Below are 23,183 nucleotides of genomic sequence, written 5' to 3' on the forward strand. Positions count from 1 at the left end.
GTAAAAACAGAGGTATACTCAGTAAAGTTCTTAGTGTGACTGTAGTAGCTAGGCCCTCTACCAAACCCAACAAGCATACCAGAATAGACTGGGGGTCTACCAGAGTTGTAGTGTGCACAGTAAAATTTAGTAACCTCTGTCCAATAGTGTTGAATTTATGGACAATGTCAAAAATAATGTATAAAATTCGCTGGGGCACAGGTGCAAAGCCAGAAACCCCTGACCTTGACCTGGCCACCTCAAGCTCGATCCTCGGCCAGCAGCCTCTCCATAATGTGCAAGATATTGAATTTCAGTGGCGGATATGTGCACCTATCTACCAGTGAAGGCCAGCTTTGGTTAAAAAAAATAATAATTAAAAGCTTAAATGGATAAACAGAGATTGAAGGTCATTGGGTCAGTGGCCTACAGGACCTGCCAAACAACTGTAACCCCTGCCTTTGACCCAGACACCTCAAGCTCGATCCTTGGCCAGCAGCCTCTCCATAATGTGCAAGATATTGAATTTCAGTGGCGGATATGTGCACCTATCTACCAGTGAAGGCCAGCTTTGGTTCTAAAAAAAATAATAATTAAAAGCTTAAATGGATAAACAGAGATTGAAGGTCATTGGGTCAGTGGCCAACAGGACCTGCCAAACAACTGTAACCCCTGCCTTTGACCCAGACACCTCAAGCTCGGTCCTTGGCCAGCTGCCTTTCCGTAAAATATGTGCTAGCTATTAAAAGAGGTTGAATTTCAGTGGCCACAGCTGCATTCCCGATACATCCACCTATCTCCCACTTGGCCAGATCTTCATCCTTCTCTTTTCGGAATCTAGGCTGGGAAAATAAACAACAAAGTGGCAGCTGGCACGTCTCTGTCTCTCTGAGATGTATCGAGTTAGTAAGCCGAGTGTTGTTTTTAAAGGCTCATCTGGGAGTGGTGTGTCTTTAATATCCGTGCGCCAGTCCAGGGGGAAAGACATACTGTACTGACGGAAAAACCCTTCCTGACAGCAAGATTTATAGAAGCTGCTATAATCAACTGGGCACAGCGGCTGCCAAGCCATATACAAACGTATGTATATAAATATATGTATATATTTGCCGTGCTGACATGAGAGAAGCCGTCCAGACCCAACTTTGGATTAAATATAAACGGCGGTGCGCGTCAGGGGTTTATTTAGTTCATAGCGAGGCCGAAGTGGAGGGCAGGACGGGCCAGCAAGATGAGACCCTGGGGCTCCGTGGCACCAAGCTCTCTCACCGCAGTCCCGGCTCAGCAAACCAGAGGCCGCCGGGCTGACGGAACCATTGAGGGAGCAGGAGAGGCCAGACAAGGAGACGTATTGACAAGGGCCGCCGCCGCTTATTTGCTTTGATGGAATGGAAGAGTTGGGGTTTTGCACCGATGGCAAACAGTTTTGTGTGGAGAGGAAGCTTGGAAAAGTTCTATCACGTCTACTTAAGAGTACATTAACAATCCAATGGACCACCAAGTGCTGGACCGAGGGTTAAATGGGGTGATGAGGGTGTTACAAGGACAGACTGGAAGTTCTTTTGGGGTGGAGGAATGTCTGTACTATATGTCTACAACTACTGAGCTTTCCTGTTTATGAGAAGCTCTATGAGAGTCAAAGGGTTTGGATGTCATTGGGCACAACAGGACCTGTTTCTTAAAAAAGGACCTAGCATCAGATGTATATTTTTTCTATGTTGGGTGCATTCCATGCTAGGTAATGTGTCAGTATATCTATTACTTCTCACATTACTTTCCCTGTCAATACCTTTATCTGCTTTACTCTCTAGAACAACGGTGCCATTTTTGTTCAGGCATCATGCAAGGTCACCCATTACTTCATTGGCTGATATGCCAGGTCAGGGAGGACACAATCATGTACTGTAAATCCTGGTTCCCGTGCACTTCTTGGCTTCCTGTTCACATATGTCCAGGGGCGGACTGACAACTCATGGGGCCCCAGGCAATAGGGGATCATGGGGCCTCTGTGTCCTTGCCCAAACTCAAAAAAGCCTATGAAAAAGGTACCAGGGGCATTTCATGGGGCCCCCTATTGACCCCAGGCCCTCGGGCAGTGCCCGAGTTTCCAAATGGTCAGTCCGCCCCTGCACATGTCTGGCACAGATCAGTCAATGCTACAGCTTGTCACCTTGTGACTTGTTACAATGTTGTAGTCTGATTATTGGAGGAGAGGTGACTGAGGAAATGCTTCCTCCTGCCTGCAGCAGACTGATTGCATCATCTCAGCCTAGGCAAAATCACCGGAATGGACTTCAAGGATGTCAAATGTACCAGTGTGTGTACTTTCTATTTTTTTTTTGCAAATGAGTAACCAGGGGTGCCCTTACTTATTTACATAGGAGATGTCAGGGATCCAGGTATGACCAGAGATGTGTGCACTGATACAGGGAAACAGCAGGCTTCAGAAATGATTAAATAATAATAATATTTATTATGAGCTGCACAAAATAAACAAACACAGTGCAAAACAAAACAAACCTTCAACTAATAGGTACAGGTGCAGTCAGGGCTGGAGAGGTGGAGTGGTCAGGCAGGCCGGGTCAGGAACAATCAGGCAGAAAGGTACAACGGGAGCAGGCAGAAGAATGGTCAGGAATAACCGGGGTCAGTGCCGGCGGAGTTCTATCAGAGTCAGAGTCAAGCAGGAGAGTCGAGCAGGCAGGAGACAGGATACGGGAAACAGGGCACATGGGAAACAAACACCAAGGCACTGACTGCAGGTCTGGCCATTCCTTAAATACACCTCCTGTAATCAGCCTCAGGTGATGGCTGATTGCAGGAGTGAGCTTCTGGTTGCTGAGAGCACCCGCTGGCCAGCCCTGGTACTGCAGCCCACAAGGCAGGTGAGTCCCACCACCATTGACGAGTCCATTCCTGACAGGAGATGAAGGTATCTAGGGAAACTTTTTTTTTTTTAAAGACTTACAGATTCTGATAAGTTCCTCCTTCACACCCCCATAGCCACGGGTCCAGGGTTGTGGTGAAGAGGCCATTGTTCTCATCATTATGAGGAAAGGTTGCTTTGCCAGGGGGGTCCCCCATGGCAAGGTACCCTGTTGGTATTGGTTCATTGGGGGGGAGGTTGATATCTTGCCTTCCCCCTTTCCTTATTCATTGCCAACCAGGCTTCATGCTCAAATAAGGCTCTTTTGTGGATTTTCAGAGAAATGCATGTTTTTTTTTTTGTTTTTTTTGCATAGGCTTCCCTCTTAAAATCCATTCCCTCATTAAAGCAAAACACCACAAGCTGAAAAAGCTATTTAATTCCTTTGTAATACTCACAGCAAACTACCCCATCCATCCATGTCTCCATGCTTTGTTTTGTTGAGAAAACACTTTGAAAAACACCCCCTAGCATTTCGAGCTGTGGCCATCTTGAGTAAGGGCAGATGATGTAGCATTTACTTTCTGAATCCATATGCCCTTAGCTTAGGCACACAGGTTAGTTACATAGTTAGTCTGGCTGAAAAAAGACAAAAGTCCATCCAGTTCAACCATAGAAAAAAAAAAAAAAAAGACGAAAGATGAAAGAAGAAAAAATGCCCATGAAGACTCCTGGGATGTATGACATTATTTGCCTAGGCCAGAAACCAGGAAGCAACTGAAGAAATGTAAAAAAAATAAAATTTAAATATAAATAAATATAATATACGTTCCTATCTATTTACTAATTCTAGCTGCATAAGGATTAAAAATAGTCAGTGTTGATTGAGAGAGTTCAGCTCCACTTTAACTAGTTCCTGCCCGTCCACAGTACATATACTGTGGGTGGGTGGCATGGGTAGGCTGGATGATGCACATGTACGTCATCCAGCTTGTCCATGTTAGGGGCACGCATGCGTGCGCCCCCTGCTGATCCTCGCTGTCACTGGCTGCAGTGGGATTTTGTGAGCAGGTCCCGGCCAATGATTTATGGCTGAAACCTGCTGACCGGCTGTAGCCAATCACAGCACAGAGTCCTGTGTTTACAAACAGCAAAGGGCTATGTATACAGATCAGTGATCTGGCTGTTTCTTCTCCCTGCAAAACAGGGAGAAAAAACAGCCAGGACTGTTAGTAAATGCAGCACACATTACACATTGTTAGGCACACAGTTAACTGCTTGATTGTCCCTAGATTTCAACCCTTTCCCAGCCAGTGTTATCAGTACAGTGACAGTATTAGCACTGATCCAGGGGTGGACTGACAACTCATGGGGCCCCCGGGCAATAAGGGATCATGGGGCCCCTGTGTCCTTGCCCACACACAAAGCACACCCAAAAAAGCCTAAAAAAAAACGTACCAGGGGCATTTCATGGAGCCCCCTACTGACCCTGGGCCCTCGTGCAGTGCCCGAGTGCTCGAATGGTCAGTCCGCCCCTGCACTGATCACTGTATTATTGTCTCTATTGATGTCAGTGTCAGTTAGTGTCCCTCCCAGCCAGTGTCTGTTAGCGCCAGGTTGCCCGCCACACTATCACAGTCCCTCTATAAGTCCCTGATCCCTACCATTACCAGTATAGCATCATAACTGCATATATATTCACATATATACACCATAGTCTGTAGATGCTATGACATTCACACAAACCAATTAACCTCTTCCCGACCGCCCTATAGCAGAAATACTGCTACAGGGTGGCACGGGTGCGCAAAATCACGTATATTTTGCATTTCCGGGTAGGGTGCGCGCTCCATACACGCACCACCAGTCGCGGCTGTTAATCACCAGTCCCCGGCCAGTAATCACTTGCCGGCGCCCAGTGATTTCCAATGATCACTGTCAGGGAGGAGGACTGTTTTGTTTACTAGTGGACATGTAATACTGGGTTGGAGAGGAAAAGGAAAGAGAAATAGGTGGGCAGAAGGAAGGATAATCAAAGGAGGGAAGAAAGTAAGGAAGGCAAGCTAGAAAAAAAGGAAGGGTGCTAGGAAGGAAGGAGAAAAGAAAGATAATAGAAGGAGGGAAGGAGGGCTGGAAGAAAAGAAAGAGAAGATGCATGGGCGGGAAGAAGGGAAAAGAAAGAAAAGAAGATGATAACAAAAGAAAGAGAGTGAGAGAGAGAGAGAGAGAGAGAGAGAGAGAGAACGAAAGAGAGAGAGAGAGAGAGAGAGAGAGAGAAGAAAGAGAGAGAGAAAGAAAGAAAGAAGGAAAGAAAGAAAGAAAGAAAGAAAGAAAGAAAGAGAGAGAGAGAGAGAGAGAGAGAGAAAGAAAGAAAGAAAGAAAGAAATAAAGAGAGAGAGAGAGAGAGAGAAAGAAAGAAAGAGAAAGAAAGAAAGAAAGAAAGAAAGAAAGAAAGAAAGAAAAAGAGAGAGAGAAAGAGAGAAAGAAAGAAAGAAGGAAGGGAAGTAAGACAGGTGGGAGGAAGGAAGGAAGAAAGGAAGGAAGGAAGGAAGGACGGACACAGCTGTGTTTGATTAAGCCAAGCCAAGCGACAACCTGAACTGAGCTATTTTCTCCAGTCTTGGCCTCTGGCAATAAACACATGGGACCAATAGGCCAGCACAGATGTGCTTCTGCAGTTCAGAAAACCTCCATTGTCTGGAGTCAGACAGCAGCCATGTGTAGAACATTCACTGAGCCGGGCTGCCTTGTGTCTGCCTAGCCGGCTGTTACAAGAATCCCGTAAGGCCTGGCTTGTAACCTCATTAGTTCTCCTCACTCTTCACATCAGGAGTAATGAGTGGAAGGAGCCATGGATTCTATTTTGTAAGAACAGTCTGACTCGGCTGCCGTTACAGGATTCCCGATGTTAACAACATTTACCGGAAGATCGTTGTCACATCGCCACTGACTTGGTGTATGTAAATGTTTCACACAGAATAAAGCCGGCCATAGACGGATCAAGATTTGGCCAGTTCAGCATGAACCGATCGACTTCCATACAACCAGCCTGTCAGGTTTTTTTTTTTGTACGATCACAACACGTAGTTGAAGGAAAGAAAATGGCATAATGTATGGGCAACCTAAGTGGCCCGTGTATTGTCATAGTTGGCAGCATTTTACACACATATTGTCATGATTGCCAGATTGTTGCCTGCATATTGCCACCATTGCTGTCGGTGTGGTCAGTTTTGGGGACCATATTGCTATAATTTAAACCCCTCCATTTCTTGTTATGATCAGCTGTGCACCTAATTCCCCCAACTTTCATCCATGTAGAATCCCCAACTCTGGCTACATAACCTCCACCAAACACAACTCATTGAAGTGACTGCCCACGACCACCTGCCATGCACATGATGGATTGGCCATTTCAGAGTTAAAACAGGAGCTTAAAAGGTGACATATCCCCTTTAAGCCACCTGTCAACTGCCCTGTAAAAGGTAACCCATCGTAGGATTGCTTTTCAGAGTTGAGGCAAGGGCTGCCGCATGTCTGAACGGGCCCTTAAAGCAGACCCTCCAACATAACACTTAAAGTGAACCTTCTAACATAATACTTAAGGTGGACCTTGACTCCAAAAAAAAAAACCCTTTATCTTAAGACATGCCCTGATGCGTTTCGTCTCGCCCACTGGGGCTTAGTCATAGAGGTCTTCACTGCTGTACATATGCATTACTTGGGTGGTAAGAGGTTACCTATCTCCTAATGCCAAATGCTGGGTACACACCGGAAGTTTTTTTTTTGTTCAACCCAGCAGGCTGAACGAAAAAAAAAATTGCAGATCGCGGTACTAACACACCCGATGTTATGGTGGTGATCTCCATGCTATGCTATTGTGTTCTGACAGGGTGACCGCCCTTCCCCGCCAGGACACACTGATGGTTTGCCAACGCCAAGCAGAAGTGGATTGGAAGCAGGTTTTACAGCATTCCCATTCAACGAGCACTTCGGACGAGGAGCTCTACACGCGTAAAAGTCATCCGGTTCCTGTTTTCGGCTGAGCACGCTCAGCATAAGACCTCGAGCACACTGAGCATTTGCCCAGCTCTCCTGAAAGCCTTTCCCATGGCAGGAGAAAACAGCGCCAAAAATGCACCTAAAGCCGCATTTTTGTAAACGCATCAAGCGCTTGGGTGTTAATTCATTTAATTGGCCAGAACAATTATTATTATTATTATTATTATTATTATTATACAGTATTTATAAAGCGCCAATAGTTCACTCAGCGCTGTACATTACAAAGGGGGACAGAACATGTGACAGAACAATAACAATACAATGCAAAACATGAGGGGATCGAGGGCCCTGCTCTTTGGAGCTTACAATCTAGGAGGGAGGGGATGGTGGCACAGGAGGAGATAGCTGTGGGGGATGGAGTGGTAGGAAGAGTGGAGGAGGTCGGCAAGTTAGCAGGGGGTGGGGTAGGCTTCCCTGAAGAGATGGGTTTTCAGGGTGCGCCTAAAGGAGAGGAGAGTAGGTGATAATCTGATGGGTTGGGGCAGGGAGTTCCAGAGGATGGGTGACACCCTGGAGAAGTCCTGGAGGCGGGCATGGAAGGAGGAGACCAGGGAACTAGAGAGAAGGAGGTCTTGTGAGGAGCGGAGTGTGTGTGCTGGGCGGTACTTGGATATTAGGTCAGTGATGTAGTTCGGGGCAGTATGGTGGACGGCTTTGTACGTCAGTGTTAGGATTTTGAATTTGATCCGTTGGGCAATCGGAAGCCAGTGGAGGGATTGGCAGAGGGGGGTGGCGGAGATGGAGCGGTTGGAAAGGTGAATGAGTCTGGCAGCCATATTCAGGATCGACAGAAGCGGGGATAGCCAGCGGCGAGGCAGGCCAGTGAGGAGGGAGTTGCAGTAGTCCAGTCGTGATATGATGAGGGAGTGGATGAGCTGTTTAGTGGTTTCTGGAGTTAGGAACGTGCGGATTTTGGCGATGTTGCGGAGGTGGAGTCTGCATGAGTTTGTTAACCTCCTTGGCAGTTTTCCCGAGTGTAGCTCGGGGTAGAATTTCTATACCAAGAACGGTAACCCCGAGCTACACTCGGGCTTACCATGCAGCGTTCTCTGGGGGTCCCAGCAGCACTTACCTTGTCCTTCGCTCCCACGATGTGTCCCCTGCAGCGTCCCCGGCCATCTCCTCCGGCGGATGCCGGCATCTGGCTTCCGTGTTCCGGTCCCTGTGACGTCGGAACGTTCGGGCGGCGGAACCGGCGGGAAATTTGAAATTTTTAAAAAATTACATTTTTGCTGTCATTGCTTTTTCACTGCATTTCACATACATTTTGTCCCAACTGCTTTGTCCTGCGCCCTGCCTGCATTTTGACTGTTCTTTCTGCCTGGAAACTTAGAAAAGTCCATGGCGGCCAAAAAGCGTCCCTTTACGTCAAAAGCGGTTTTAGAACAGCGATAGTAAATCAGAACCACTTGCAGAATTGAGTGATAATGATTTGTGGGGAAATTTGTCATCAGACACTGAAAACGATTTTGCGACTTTGCTCAGCGATGTGCGAATTTGCCTCTGTATTTCAAATTTCAGTGTTTTTGGTTTGATTATATTATTGAATTAAATTTATTATTATTATATTATTATTTTTTATGATTATTTATTAAATTATAATTTATGATTTCGTGTTTCAAGTTTTATCACATCCGGAATGTTTAATAGACTCTTTTTCGGATAGATTTCAGTGAGTTATTCCTAAAAATTACAGCCTACAATAAAAAACTACATATTTCCATGCAAAAAAATGGTACCGCTTTCAGCACAAAATTCCTGACATAATCATACCGCCAGGGAGGTTAAAGATTGGACTTGGGGCTGGAAGGATAGGTTGGAGTCCAGAATCACACCAAGTACTCTGGCCTGCAGAACAATAATTTATTCTGGCCATTGAATTTAATTAACGCTTGAGTGTTACACGCGCCCAGCGTTAACATGCATTTAGATGCATCAAGCGTTTTTTTGTGGCCAAAATGCTGTTGCTCCTGAACGCGCAGGCAATGGGATTTGTTTTCTGCCTATAAACACATTTAAACACCTATATGTGCATGGACACATAGGCTAACATGGAGGGGAGTTTAAAGGCAGAAAAAAACCCAGCAAACTCTCCCAAAAGTGGCATTATTAATGCCCAGTGTGCATGAGGCCTTTTTCTACACTTAAATAAATCCAACTGAAACCAGAAAATGGCACTGAATAGCACTGGTAGATTGCTTTTACTCCATGCTAGGAATGAGGTTTGCTTGCATATTAGGCATTCATCCCTGGGTGCATCCAGCCGCAGCAGCTTCCAGCCTCTCAGAGTTTTACAGGCTGCTGGGGCTGAATGGTGCAAAGTACTCTCACCAAAAATGTTGGGATCCCATGCACCGGGGCTAAATGGCCAGTGTGCATAAAGCCTAAGACTTGGAGAGGGACTGGGGGGACAACTTTGTACACAAACGTGCATTTACAATGTACCACCCTCCTAGTAAGCTAGGGGGAGCTAGACCTCAATTGTTAGCTAGGAGGGCTGAGCAGCAGCCTGGGTGTGATAGCTTGCAGATCAGAGCTGAGAGGGTCTGCAGACCAGTCCTCTGGAAATTCCCCCTGTTCCTCAGAACTTTGGAGAAAGGTCTAGAAGCAATGTGTGGATCTGAGGAGTGACTGATCTGCACTTTTGAGGGAGCCTGGCCAATCCCCAACAGGAGGCTTGGCAAGGGGTCAGGACAACCCTTAAAAGTGAGTGAGCCTGCTCAGCTGCAGGAGAGTTGGAGGAGAGTTGGGGTTGAAGACAGAGAGGAAGATATGAGAAGCAGGAGCCTGGGAGGGGGCCCAGATGGAGAGAGAGGCTCACCTACATGTAGTGGAACTGGAAAGGAGGAAAGCTCAGACCTCCAGAGCGAGGACCTCCTGTGCATCAGGGAAGGAGCAGCCCAGCTAGAAGGCCTGGTAGCAGCCATCGACCCATCAGCAGCACAGGAGAAAGACTGAGTGAATAACCCTGCATCCCCTGGGCCAGATCAGGGAGGGAGCACTATGTTCGGAAACCAGATTCTCCACCTACTGGGGCTGTCTAATTTCTTAAAGCGACAGGAACCAGATCCCCAGCTCAGGGATACCTCCAGACAGCTGGGAAAAGAAGAGGAGTTTATCTGGGGTCTGGGATGGTACTACAACAGATGGTGGCTAGCTCTCCAAAAGAGACTGTGTTGCAATAGACTCATAAATAGTTCCATGAAGTTGTCCTCTGTTCATCGATTCGATTGGGCATCCCATACACCCATTACCCCATCCAAGTTGAAATCCCTCTAAAAGAAAGTCAAAAACAAACTCAAGGATTGGTTACTGACTCCTGGATTCAAGTCTATGGAAAATCCATGTTGCCTGGCTGTGTAGGACTATAGGAGGACCCAAATCTATTGCAACTCCTAAGGAGGTAGTGCTACAACACTAAAATATTGAGTCCAGAAAAAGATAAACATGCTCCTTGAACCTAAACCCGGTACCCTTGTCATGTAGCTCTTTTTCTCTGCCATGCGTAGATGTAATAAGGGTTAAGAACCTGGTTTAGTGGAGCCGGAGGTGACCTGAGATGAACAGCTGGGATGCCAAGCCAAGCCTAAGAATAAATGTATGTCTGATTATACGTCCCTTGTTGGTTGTACACAGTGAAACATTTAATGTGTTTATAACACTGTATGTGGTTAGAGGATGGACAAATTCCATGCCGTCCTTAAAGAATATGGTCTGGGAGCAGACGTGGATGTGTGCAGCTGATTCAAGCTAGGCAAGTGGAGTAAGAGCTATTCAGAGAGTGCTTTTCAGGGTTCTGTTCTCGGTTCAGTTAGAACTATTTGGGTGCAGAAAGAGGAACTTTAGGTGCACATTTTTAGGCTGTAGGAGCTAGGTTAGGATTAGGGTTAAAGTGGTTGTAAAGGCTGAAGGTTTTTTGCATGCATTCTATGCATGAGGGTCATGAATAGAACACTTACCTGAGGCCCTCTGATGTGGCAACCTGTTGATCTGGGCTTGACAACGCGTCATTCCAGTGCATCAAGCCCACACCAGCTGCGGAAGGAGCAGGAGCCACGTAAGTGGGTACTTAGGATGTGTACATATAGGGATATAAAATCTCTTTTCATAATATTGTAGATTGGTGGTGAGTGGGAGAATGACCACCTTACAGATAGCTAAAAAGTGGCGAACACTGGCATCAGTGTTCACTTATCTGAGAAGCAAAAATTGATCATTCCACAAGGAAGTCCTAGCAACCTCTGGAGGAACCCTGGTTGGGAAAGGCTGCAGTAGAACAGTGGCTGTGCTGCTTCTATTGGGGGGCCCCTTTGGTAAGGTTTTCCTTTACTTCTTGACCAAAAAGGAAGACTTCTACTGAGAGAAAAACATGGTTTACCATTTAAGGCTTCTCCGCAGTGGCATTGCTGTTGAAAACCAACATATGGACCACCAATTTGCATATACAGTACCTTCAACTGTCTTCACAAATGTCCTGAGACACCTTATAGAGCTACAGTGACCATGTCTATGAAAATGTCCCTCCCCAACCAACTGATACTCACCCACTGCTCCTGCTCTACTTTCACCAATGCGAAATACCCAGTTCTTCTGGTTATGGGGAAACATGTGACCTTCCCACATGTGACAGTTCTCAGGTGTAGATATGGAGAGGTGGGGGGACATTACTATGCCCTCTTGCCTTCAACACCAGCTGAGACCAAGCATTTTATTGCCAAATTCAAATGCAAATTATGTCAATTCCTTAAGCCATTGGGAGATATGACATTCCTTCTAGATCTCCTGGCCTCCTTATTGGCTCCTTGCAGTGAGGGGCAGCTTCACTGGTCAATAGTGCCTGGACCTGCCAAAATTTCCAATGTATCCTCTTACTGAACTGTTAGGTGTACTTTAAAGAACTGCCTTAAACAACCCTTCACCTTCCTCTTCCAGGACTTCCCTCTTGGTTTTTAAGAATCCCCAACCAACACCCAACTCTTTGTCCTGGGGTCTTCTGGCCAGTCAAATGATGTCCCTAGGTCTTTTATTTTCTCCCTGGAGCTTCAGGTAAAGGGACAGCAACCTCTCTCAACCTTTTACCATGGAGGAACCCTTAAATTAACCTTCCATTCTCAGGGAACCCCTGCTATTAATTACTATATCTACAGCTTGCTACATTTGCGTGATGGTCAGTGGAAACAATGCTCCTTACATTTGAGATCGGTGTGAAGAATCCGCCACTATGAGATAGCTTAAAAGATCATTGGCGTCAGTGGTTTCTCATCTGAGAGGCAGAAAGTTCTCATTCCTCAAGGACCCCCTAGCAACCTCTGACGGAACCCTGGTTGAGAAAGGCTGGTCTACAGTGCTGCAGAGGGTGCTGTAATATTCAAAGGAGAGCACACTGGGTATGCCTAATGTGCCTGGGCACACCCTAATCACCCCATTCACATTAGAATTATCGCTGTGTGTGCCAGTGGGGAGATGGGAAAGATCTCCCACTGAGTGGCTCTACTTATAAGAGGAGTGTGGAAGCATTTCTCCTTCACTCTGAATCTCCAGGCAGGGGGATAATTTGCCAGCGGGGCTCAAGGAAGACTGTATGTATATATAGGGGTTAAGGGGCAAGATAAAAAGTGATGCGTATGTATTCACAATGCTAGGTCTGCATAAACCTATATATCTCACATGCATTTGTGCTGATACATTCATATGTATTTGATCATAGATTCCTGCACATACAGTATATGGTATATCTATGGTATATTATTACGGATAATAAACTTGTTAATATTTTATTCTCTTTCTTTAGAGATCATTCTACTATTCTACACAACCCATTATAAGTTATAATCTCCTTGTCAGTCCCGAATAAGTGGGAAAAATCTGCGAAACGCGTTGATCTATCTCAAGGCCATATATGTATTTTGCTATTTTTTTATTTTCTTATTTATTAATATGTTTGGATCATTTATGGGGTTTTATTTTAGTAAATTTGTAATTAAATCTGATTGTTTTGTATATTGGTCTGTACAGGATTTGTGGTAACCAGCACTGTTCAATCCATCATCCAAAAATGGAAAGAGTAGGGCTGCAACTACAACTGCAAACCTACCAAGACATGGCCGTCCACCTCAACTGACAGGCCGGGCAAAGAGAGCATTCATCAGAGAAGCAGCCAAGAGGCCCATGGGAACTCTGGAGGAGCTGCAGAGATCCACAACTCAGGGGAGAGAATCTCTCCACAGGACAACTATTAGTCGTGCACTCCACAAATCTGGCCTTTATGGAAGAGTGACAAGACGAAAGGCATTGCTGAAAAAAAGTTTGTGAGAAGCCATGTGGGGGACACAGCAAACATGTGGAAGAAGGAGCTCTGGTCAGAATTTAACTTTTTGGCCTAAAAGCAAAACGCTATGTGTGATGGAAAACTAACACTGCACATCACCCTGAACACACCATCCCCACCGTGAAACATGGTGGCAGCAGCATCATGTTGTGGGGATGCTTTTCTTCAGTAGGGACAGGGAAGCTGGTCAGAGTTGATGGGAAGATGGATGGAGCCAAATACAGGGCAATCTTAGAAGGAAACCTGTTAGAGTCTGTAAAAGACTTGAGACCGGGGCGGAGGTTCCCCTTCCAGCAGGACAACGACCCGAAACATCCAGCCAGAGCTACAATGGAATGGTTTAGATCAAAGCATATTCATGTGTTAGAATGGCCCAGTCACAGTCCAGACTGAAATCCAATGGAGAATCTGTGGCAAGACTTGAAAATTGCTGTTCACAGACGCTCTCCATCCAATCTGACAGCTTGAGCGATTCTGCATAGAAGAATGGGCAGAAATGTCCCTCTCTAGATGTGCAAAGAGACATCCCCAAAAAGACTTGCAGCTGGAATTGCAGCCAAAGGGAGTCCTACAAAGTATTGACTCCGGGGGGCTGAATACAAATGCCGCCACACTTTTCACAGATTTATTTGTAAAACATTTTGAAAACCATTTCTCATTTTCCTTCCACTTCACAATGATGTGCCACTTTGTGTTGGTCTATCACATCAAATCCCAATAAAATACATTGACGGTTCTGGTTGTAACATGACAACATGGGGAAAAATTCAAGGAGTGTGAATACTTTTTCAAGGCACTCTATATATACATGCATGTGTGTTTGCGCTTTGCAAATGCAAGAGGCTATGCACACCTTTGGTAGTATTGGGTGAAACTGTGCATGGTGGCCAATCAGCTTCTATGCAGGCCATACATGGGTTAAATTCCTAACTAATTTTCTTTAGAAAATCAGAAATATTGGGCATTCTGTAATCTGACAGTGAGTTGGAAATTCAAACAATCAAGCTTTATTTATTTATTTCAGGTACTTATATAGCGCTGTTAATTTACGCAGCACTTTACATATATATTGTACATTCACATCAGTCCCTAACCCTCAAGGGGTGTACAATCTAAGGTCCCTAACCCTCAAGGGGCGTACAATCTAAGGTCCCTAACCCTCAAGGGGTGTACAATCTAAGGTCCCTAACTCACATTCATACATACACATACTAGGGACAATTTAGACAGGAGCCAATTCACCTACCAGCATGTCTTTGGAGTGTGGGAGGAAACCAGAGGAAACCCACAGAGGCACAGGGAGAACATGCAAACTCCAGGCAGGTGGTGCCATGGTTGGGATTCAAACCAACAACGCTAGTACTTCCAGATGGAAGTGCCAACCATTTAGCCACTGTGCTACACCTCATGGTACTAAAGAAAAAACATTTTTGGCTGGGAATGGAGTGGATTTTTTTTGTTTTTTGCTGGGCAGAATAAAAATGCAAAACGAAAAAAGCGGCAAAAACGCACTACAGCAGATTCTGCATTGAAATCTATTGTCGCAAAAACGCTGCTATTTTGCTTTTAAAAAAAGTCCCAGACCCAGGTCGCAGGACACGCAAAGCGCACCCGATGTGACCGGGGTGTTACCCCCGGTTCACATCTGTGCGGGTGGTGCTGCTGCGGACTGGCATGAAAATCCATACAGCCGCACCACCTGCACAGAGAATTGCGGACCCCCGGGCGGGTGCCATTCGTTCTAATGGCACGCCGTCCGCACTGGGAAACGCAACTGTACTGGGAACTGAGGTTCCCGTGCGGGCCGCATTTTCCGAAGAAGTGCAGGGACTGCTTCCCTGTGTGTCACGGGCATGGCAGTCCATTCAAATGAATGGGATCTCGTGACCCGCACGGCCGCATAGTTGTGAACCGGGGGTTGAAGGACTGGTGGGCAATGAAGACACAAAGTCCCTATAGGGAGGGGTGCCAGAGTCAATGGAGGGGGAGTACAGCATTTTCTTTATCTCTATTGCACCTGGGCAAAAGTTTTGACTCTCCCCCACAAATTCCTTCTCTCTGCAATATTAGCACTTTTCTTCTTTTAACGAGGGATAATTTGTTGTGAGCGTGCCTGCGGTCAGGTATTTCATGCATATGTCACTTCCTAAGAGGCTGAGTCATGCTGACAGTCACTGAGTCCCCAATGAAGGGAAGCAGCAATGGAATGGAATGTAAAAAATAAAAATACATTAAAGAGCATTCCATCCCATGGGCCACCAACGAGATCGATGCCTAATGAGTCCTGAAAGCGGTATAAACCCAAAACCGAAAATGTCATATATTTCAGCTTACCGATCGTTAGATAGGGTGACTGCATTAGTTTTCTTTTTTTATACACAACGCCTTGTGCGTATTACAGGCATATTCAGAACTCAAATTGGAATGGAATGGAATGTTAGTAGTCAGTTTATTTATTTCAGGTAATAAATAAATAAATGTTAAAGCTTTGGCCCCATAACCGGAGATCCCTGGTGTGCTGGCGACATTCTTCCCACCTGGGTTTTTTTTTGAGGTTCCAGCCATTGGTCGCTTCAGGATCCACATCTATTGGGAACGTGTGCGGTGGGATTGTGTCATCTTGACTTTGTGCGTCTGTTCATGAACATGGACAGTATAGAGATCAATCAAGGCTTTCCAGGGCAAAACTGGCTTCTTAGAAAGGGAAACCTGTCTGGAAGATCCTGGTGGCCCCTACTTCAGGGGCGGACTGACCATTCGGGTACTCGGGCACTGCCTGAGGGGTCAGTAGAGGGCCCCATGAGCCCTGGTACATTTCATAGGCTTTTTTGGCTGTGGTTTGAGCGAGGACACAGGGGCCCCATGATCCCCTATTGCCCGGGGGCCCCATGAGTTGTCAGCCCGCTCCTGCTCTTCTTACCTCTTATGGGAGAAGGTTGGTTCACTTCCAGGGGCAGACTGACCATTTGGAAACTCAGGGACTGCCGAGGACCCGGGGTCAGTAGGGGGCCCCATGAGATGCCCCTGGTACCTTTTTCATAGGCTTTTTTGAGTTTGGGCAAGGACACAGGGGCCCCATGATCCCCTATTGCCCGGGGGACCCATGAGTTGTCAGTCCGCCCCCTGATAGCACCATCAATTTACACATATATTATACATTCACATCAGTCCCTGAGGAGCGTACAATCTAAGGTCCCTAACTCACATTCATACATACACATACTAGGGACAATTTAGACAGGAGCCAATTCACCTACCAGCATGTCTTTGGAGTGTGGGAGGAAACCGGAGTACCCGGAGGAAACCCACACAGGCACAACATGCAAACTCCAGGCAGGTGGTGCCGTGGTTGGGATTTGAACCAACAACCCGAGTACTGCCAGGCGGAAGTGCTAACTATTTAGCCACCGTGCTACCTATAGCTAACCACTGCGAAAAATTACAAGTTGGATGAAAGGTTTAGCGCTGGGAAACACTTTTTGAAAGATAAAAAGTGCATTTTATATACAACCAGGGGCGGACTGACAACTCATGGGGCCCCCGGGCAATAGGGGATCATGGGGCCCCTGTGTCCTTGCCCAAACTCAAAAAAGCCTATGAAAAAGGTACCAGGGGCATCTCATGGGGCCCCCTACTGACCCCGGGCCCTCGGGCAGTGCCCGAGTTTCCAAATGGTCAGTCCGCCCCTGTATACAACTGTATAGATCAGACCAAAATGAGGGACAAATGAGGAGGAAAGAGGGACAGAGGTATTTTGTCCCAAATCAAGGACAGTCCTTCGAAATCAGGGACAGTTGGGAGGTATGGAGTAGAGTGACAGAGAGAGGAGTCAATCAGTCTGCTGCTTTTTTTTTCCACTGTTCAGTTATGGGGTAGGAAAGGGACTTGTAAGTGAAAATGAAACTGCAACAGCCAAAAATCAGCTTTCCTGGGCTGTGCTGTGAGGCTGAGCTGTGCAAATCTCAGGACTGGATGGACAGAAGGACTACTCAGCAGGTAAAAATGCCCCCATATGTTTTTGATCCGTGTACTTAGCCGTTTGCCTGGAGTTCAGCTTTTTAACCACTTCGCGCCAGCTTCTGAAACTCTTAAAGGGCCAGGAGATGGGCGGGGTTTTAGGGTCATGTGACTTCCGTGATTCGCTGTCACGGCGGTCACATGATTGGAAAAGGTCCCGATCGAAAGGGGAGATCGGGACCTTTCCGTGAGTCACAGACATATGTGCTGGGAGTGCGCAGGGCACGCGCTCTCAGCACATATGTATTTTCTAATTGCACGCAAATATGCGGCAAGGCCCAGACTCCGATAGGGCGCATATTTGCATGCAATCGGCGTCAAGGGGTTAAAGGTATTAGACTCTGTTCACACCAGTGCGATTTTAAGTGCGTTTTGCAGAAACGCACTACAGTCCATTTAACATGGTTTCCTATGGGACACATTCACATCTGTGCTTTTATGAGCTGCTGCGTTTTTGGAAAGGGGCGGGGACTTTTTTTAAAAGCAAAAAGCAGTGTTTTCACTACAATAGCATTCAATGGAGAATCTTCCGAAATGCACGGTGGTGTGTTTTTGCCACGTTTTTCTTTTTGCATTTTTATTCTGCCCAGTAAAAAAAAAAAATTCCACTTTAAAAAAAAAAAAAGCCGAACAAAAAATGCTGTAAAAACGCATGAAAAAAGCATATAGTAAACCGCAAAAAGCATATCAAAGCCGACAAAAAGCAAACTGCATAGGGAAGAACGGAGCCTAACATCCCGGTCACTCCGGGTGCGACTTTGCAAATCACATGTCAAATCGGCGCGGTTCTGATTTGGTCGGAGCCGCACCAATTCCTAAAGTAGTCCATGCGCTACTTTTGGTGCGATTTGCATAGACCTCTGCGTCGGATGTCTTGCAAATCGCACTTGAAATCGGCATGATCCCTCGACTTTGAAATCGTGCGACTTCACTGTAAGTCGCACGATTTCAAAGTCGGGCTTGATGTGACCGGGAAGGGGGGGTAGCCTCCCTGGCGGTATTCCCGAGTGTAGCTCGGGGTAAAGTTTCAGCACCACAAGCGGTAACCCCGAGCTACACTCAGGAATACACTGCAGCATTGCTCCGGGATCTCTTCTTCACTTACCTTGTCCTGCGCTCCCGCGATGTCCCTCCTGCAGTGTCCCCGGCAATGTCCTCCGGCTGATGCCGGCATCTGTCTTCCGGGTTCTGCTCCCTGTGACGCCGGGACGTACGGGGGACGGAATGGCGGGAAATTTGAAAATTTTAAAAGTGACATTCACTAAAATTACTGAAATCACATAGTATAACATTCCTGTATCCAACCATTTCACATACATTTTGTCCCGAGTGCTTTGTCCGGCGCCCTGCCTGCATTTTTACTGTTCTTTCTGCCTGGAAACTGAGAAACGTCCATGGTGTCCAAAAAGCGTCCCTTTAGGTCAGACGCGGTTTTAGACCGGCTAGAGAACAGCGATAGTAAATCAGAACCACTTGCAGAATTGAGTGATAATGATTTGTGGGGGAAATTCCTCATCAGACACTGAAAACGATTCTGCGACTTTGCTCAGCGATGTGCGAACTTGGCGCTCTATTTCACATTTCAGTGTTTTTGGTTTGATTATATTATTGAATTACATTTATTATTATTATATTATTATTTTTTATGATTATTTATTAAATTATAATTTATGATTTCGTGTTTCAAGTTTTATCATCCCCGGAATGTTTAATAGACTCTTGTTCGGACAGATTTCAGTGAGTTATTCCTAAAAATTACAGGCCTGCAATAAAAAAAATTCATATTTCCATGCAAAAAAAGTACCGCTTTGAGCACAGAAATACTGACATAATCAGACCGCTAGGGAGGTTAAAGAGTTATAAAAAAAAAAAGGAAACATTTGTTTCCCGACCTCCCCCCTCGGCTTCACAATTGTCTCGCCATTTCCACATCGCCGTCATAACGGCTTCCTACAGCACAGGTGCAGCGCAGGCTCAGGGACTCTTTCCCGTAAGCCGATACTCCTCCGCCTGCGTCAGCGTTTTGGGAAACTAAAAAATGTTAGTAAATGCCATGACCAGAAGCGACATATCACCTTGCACCATAAAAAAAAAAGCATATTGAATGAGAGGAGCGTTTTACAAGCCGGGCCCCTCCCCGAATGACGTGACAACGCAGCTTCCCCTCCCGAGGTCTGTCGAAGCCTGTCCAAACCGCCGTTTACGATGCAGACAGGTGCGGAGGGGCTGTGCTGTGACCGGCAAACAAATAAAATGCCGGGGCAGTCATTAGTGCAGCTGCAGCATAGGAAGCAATCAGCAGCACTTTTTTTTTTTTTACAAGGGGCTCAGAAGGAGAAAGGATGCAAGGGGGGGGGGGGGAGTGAAAAATCCCGTGGGACTCCTCCATTATGTTTTCCTATAATATGAGGGCCGTTTCACACTGCATATGTTTCAGTTGCTTTTTTTCTGCATCCAAAACGCACAGAAAGTAGGTGATATGGTGGTCAGTGTCATAGTTCACATCAGCGCTTGCAGTTCCAGTGCGTTCCGGGTGCAGATATAAAAATTAGAACAGGCTGCGTTTTTCCTGCACAGAACTGTACTGGGACTCATTCATCAAAAACGCACCGGAATGCACATGCCCCTATTTAAATGTAAGAAAAAGAGAAGGGAAAAAAATGAACTGGAAGACGTCCAGAACGCTCCGAAAACGTGCATCGAAAAACGCATCCGGAACGCATCTAGACTGCGTTTCTATAGTGTGAACCGACCCTTAGGGCCAGTTCTCACTCCGTGTGTTTCACTTGCTTTTTTTTTCTGCATCCAAAACGCACAGTAAGTAGGTGATATGGTGGTGAATGTCATCGTTCACATCAGCGCTTGCAGTTCCAGTGCGTTCCGGTTACAGAAAAAAAGTAGATCGGGCTGCATTTTTTCTGCACAGAACTTACTGGAACGCAGTAAAACGCATCAAAAACGCACTGGAATGCACATATCCCTATTTAATAATATGACGGGCGCAAGGTGGTTCTCTCATTCTGAGAGGACGTCATATGACGTCTTCCTATTCTAACCGCGCATGCGCGGCTCCCGGAGCGCGCGGCTCCCGGAGTGCACAGCGCGGCGATCGGCGGTGCGCTGTTTCCCTCAGACACAGCGGATCACCGAAAGAGCCGAAGCTGTCGGCTCGGTCATGTGATTAGCTGTGTCCAATCACAGCTGATCACATGTAAACAGGGAAATGCCGGTTATCAGCATTTCTCTCCCCATGAGCTGTCACACTGACAGAGGAGAGGAGAGCCGGTAATCAGCATTCCACAGAGGGAACATGTACACTGATCATCAGGGCACTGATGATCAGTGTAGCCCCAGCAGTGCCACCTGTCAGTGTCCATCAGCACCAGCTGTCAGTGCTCATCAGTGCCACGTGCCAGTGCCCATCAGTGCCACATCAATGCCACATATCAGTGCCCATCTTAGCTGCCTTTCAGTGCCACCTATCAGTGCCAGTCAGTGCCGCCTATCAGTGCGCATCAGTGCCAGTCAATGTCGCCTATCATTGCCAGTCAGTGCCACCTATCAGTGTCCATCAATGCAGCCTATCAGTGCCCATCACTGCAGCCTCATTAGCGCACATCAGTGAAGGAGAAAAATCACTTATTTACAAAATTTTATAACAAAAACTAAGAAAAAACCTTTTTTTTTCTTTTCTAAACAAACCAAAAACCATTCTTAGTGGTTTTTGGTTTGTTTAAGAAAAAATAAAAATCCCCGAGGTGATTAAATACCATCAAAATAAAGCTCTATCTGTCACAAAAAAATGATAAAAATTTCATATGGGTACAGTGTTGCATGACCGCGCAATTGTCATTCAAAGTGCGACAGTGCTGAGAGCTGGAAATTGGCCTGTGCAGGAAGGGGTTAGAAGTGCCCGGTAGGCAGAAAGGGGGTAGAAGTGCCCGGTAGGCAGGAAGGGGGTAGAAGTGCCCGGTAGGCAAGGGGTTAAATTTAAGAAAAAGAGGGGAAAAAACAAACTGGAATGCATCAAAAATGCACCAGAATGCGCCACAAACGTGCATGTAAAAACGCATCCGGAACGCATCTGGAGCGCTCTATTTCAAATTTCAGTGTTTTTGGTTTGATTATATTATTGAATTAAATTTATTATTATTATATTATTATTTTTTATGATTATTTATTAAATTATAATTTATGATTTTGTGTTCAAATTTTATCATCCCCGGGATGTTTACTAGACTCTTGTTCGGACAGATTTCAATGAGTTATGCAGACCATAGACGGGTCGAAAATTGGCCAATTTTTTGTCCAAAAAAAATCGTATGATTTTCGCACCGTTAGTGGGTTAATTGGTCGGCCGTTTTTTGGGGTTTTGGTACATTTTTTTTATCGGTCAAGTTGCAAAATTTGCGGCTGATTTTGACGATCGGCCGATTTTCCCGGCAATGATGGGCAAATCAGCCGATTGTTTTACAATAAAAAATCTGAACATGAGCCGTGATCTGGAAGAAGAAGGAGAAGGAGGAGGAGGAGAAGGAGAAGGAGGAGGAGGTGGAGGAGGAGGAGGAGAATGAGGAGAAGGAGGAGGAGGAGGAGGAGAATGAGGAGAAGGAGGAGGAGGAGGAGGTGGAGGAGGAGGAGAAGGAGGAGGAGGTGGAGAAGAGGAGGAGAAGGAGGAGGAGGAGAAGGACGAGAAGGAGGAGGAGGAGGAGGAGAAGGAGGAGAAGGATAAGGAGGAGAAGGAGGAGGAGAAGGGGGAGAAGGAGAAGGAGGAGGAGGAGGAGGTGGAGGAGGAGAAGGAGGAGGATGAGAATGAGGAGAAGGAGGAGGAGAAGGAGGAGGAGGAGGAGGAGGAGAAGGAAGAGGAGGAGAAGGAGAAGGAGGAGGAGGAGGAGGTGGAGGAGGAGAAGGAGAAGGAGGAGGAGAAGGAGGAGAAGGAGAAGGAGGAGGAGGAGGAGGAAGAGAAAAAGAAGCAGAAGAAAGAGAAGAAGAAGGAGGAGAGGGAGGAGAAGGAGAAGGATGAGGAGGAGAATGAGGAGGAGGAGAAGGAGCAGGAGAAAAAGAATAAGAGAAGGAGGAGAGGGAGGAGAAGGAGGAGGAAAAGAAGAGAAGGAAGAAGAAGAAGAATTCCAGTCCGCTATAATATTTTATATGAAAAGTCTTGCGGTTGCAACTATGTATCTATCTGTATTCGAATAAAAACATCTGTATCCAAAATGGATACAAATGGATACATTGTTGCAACCACAAGACATTTTCATGTAAAATATAATAGCGGAGCTCTCAGCAAGGGACAGAAGTAATTATGGGGTTAAATGCCGGCCGTAGACGGGCCGAAAATCGGCTGATTTTTTTACCGTTGGTGGTAACGTCGGCCGATCGAACGACCAATTTTTTTTGGGGTTTTTTTATTAAAAAAGTCCGGTTTTTGACCCATCTATGGCCTGCATTATTCCTAAAAATTACAGGCCTACAATTAAAAAAATACATATTTCCATGCAAAAAAATGTACCGCTTTGAGCACAGAAATATGGACATAATCAGACCGCAAGGGAGGTTAACAAAGGATAAAAAGAGTGAAAACAAATTTTTTTTTTTTTTTAAATCAAGGCTATTGCATTGTGAAAACGACGCGCCATCCATTTAATCTCAGGACAATACGCTATCATGGGATGTTTTCTTCTTCTTCCCAGATCCGTCCGCTGTGTTTCCCTTTCCCTTACACACAGAGCCAACCTGACGTATTCCCGTTGTGCTCAACAGGCCAGTTTTAAAAAGCCAACAAAATTAAAAAAAGAAAAAAAAAAAAAAAAGGGGGGGTCCACACACGTTCTCAGGCCTGACATAGACAATAAAGTCTCCCCCCCCGGTAGACCTGGCTCTGATCGGAACAGCCTGTCCTTCACACACTGCAGGACAATTCTGAGGTCCATC

At 46.0% G+C, this 23,183-nt stretch overlaps 1 long non-coding RNA gene across 1 annotated transcript; it reads left to right on the forward strand.

Annotated features, from left to right (window-relative positions):
• Positions 1–920: 920 nt before the first annotated feature.
• Positions 921–13,968, forward strand: LOC149461976 (uncharacterized). The gene is made up of 2 exons (XR_016312750.1): positions 921–1,059; positions 12,920–13,968. It is a non-coding gene; the product is annotated as an uncharacterized LOC149461976 (long non-coding RNA).
• Positions 13,969–23,183: the final 9,215 nt, after the last annotated feature.

This window comes from Staurois parvus, unplaced genomic scaffold (assembly GCF_062004578.1).
Source record: "Staurois parvus isolate SC_StPar_1 unplaced genomic scaffold, SC_StPar_1.0 ptg000190l, whole genome shotgun sequence".
In the NCBI taxonomy this organism is placed as follows: domain Eukaryota; kingdom Metazoa; phylum Chordata; class Amphibia; order Anura; family Ranidae; genus Staurois; species Staurois parvus.